General features: G+C 42.5%; 1 non-coding gene across 1 annotated transcript; it reads left to right on the top strand.

Annotated features, from left to right (window-relative positions):
• The first annotated feature begins 755 nt into the window (after window positions 1–755).
• LOC114927277 (small nucleolar RNA R71) lies at window positions 756–863 on the top strand. The gene has a single exon (XR_003817622.1). It is a non-coding gene; the product is annotated as a small nucleolar RNA R71 (small nucleolar RNA).
• Window positions 864–1493: the final 630 nt, after the last annotated feature.

Below are 1493 nucleotides of genomic sequence, written 5' to 3' on the forward strand. Positions count from 1 at the left end.
GACAAGTCATCCAATTCTTTGGTGAGCAAAGGGGGTTCATCCTCCCAAGTCTCATTACCAAATAACTTGTCATTTAGCTTCATAATTGCTCCAAGGTATTTAGCAACTTGCTCTTCAGTGACATACTCATCCTCTTCAGAGGAAGAATACTCATCAGAGCTCATGAATGGCAGAAGTAAATCCAATGGAATCTCTATGGTCTTTGTGTGAGCCTCAGATTCCCATTGTTCCTCATTAGGGAACTCATTGGAGGCCAGTGGACGTCCATTGAGGTCTTCCTCAGTGGCGATCTCTGCCTCTTCCTCCTCTCCAGGTTCGGCCATATGGGTCATGTTAATGGCCTTGCATTCTCCTTTTGGATTCTCTTCTGTATTGCTTGGAAGAGTACTAGAAGGGAGTTCAGTAATTTTCTTGCTCAGTTGTCCCACTTGTGCCTCCAAGTTTCTAATGGAGGACCTTGTTTCAGTCATGAAACTTTGAGTGGTTTTGATTAGATCAGAGACCATGGTTGCTAAGTTAGAATAGCTCTGCTTAGAATTCTCTGTCTGTTGCTGAGAAGATGATGGAAAAGGCTTGCCATTGCTAAACCTGTTTCTTCGACCATTATTGTTGTTGAAACCTTGTTAAGGTCTCTGTTGATCCTTCCATGAGAGATTTGGATGATTCCTCCATGAAGGATTAACAGAGCTATCCAAAGACATCTTGGACAGTTCAGACAGACCATCATAGAAGATACCTATGATGCTCCATTCAGAAAGCATGTCAGAAGGGCACTTTCTGATCAATTGTTTGTATCTTTCCCAAACTTCATAGAGGGATTCACCTTCCTTCTGTCTGAAGGTTTGGACTTCCACTCTAAGCTTACTCAATTTTTGAGGTGGAAAGAACTTTGCCAAGAAGGCATTGACTAGCTTTTCCCAAGAGTTCAGGCTTTCTTTAGGTTGTGAGTCCAACCATATCCTAGCTCTGTCTCTTACAGCAAAAGGGAATAGCATAAGTCTGTAGACCTCAGGGTCAACCCCATTAGTCTTGACAGTGTCACAAATTTGCAAGAACTCAACTAAAAACTGATGAGGATCTTCCAATGGAAGTCCATGGAACTTGCAATTCTGTTGCATCAGAGAAACTAATTGTGGCTTAAGCTCAAAGTTGTTTGCTCCAATGGCAGGGATAGAGATGCTTCTCCCATAGAAGTCGGGAGTAGGTGCAGTAAAGTCACCCAGCACCTTCCTTGCATTGTTGGCATTGTTGTTGTTTTCGGCTGCCATGTCTTCTTCTTGTTTGAAAATTTCTGTTAGGTCCTCGACAGAGAGTTGTGCCTTAGCTTCTCTTAGCTTTCGCTTCAAGGTCCTTTCAGGTTCAGGGTCAGCCTCAACAAGAATGCTTTTGTCTTTGCTCCTGCTCATATGAAAGAGAAGAGAACAAGAAAGTATGGAATCCTCTATGTCACAGTATAGAGATTTCGTGAAGTGTCAAAGGAAAAGAAAAATAGA

This window comes from Arachis hypogaea, unplaced genomic scaffold (genome assembly GCF_003086295.3).
Source record: "Arachis hypogaea cultivar Tifrunner unplaced genomic scaffold, arahy.Tifrunner.gnm2.J5K5 arahy.Tifrunner.gnm2.scaffold_106, whole genome shotgun sequence".
Taxonomy (NCBI): domain Eukaryota; kingdom Viridiplantae; phylum Streptophyta; class Magnoliopsida; order Fabales; family Fabaceae; genus Arachis; species Arachis hypogaea.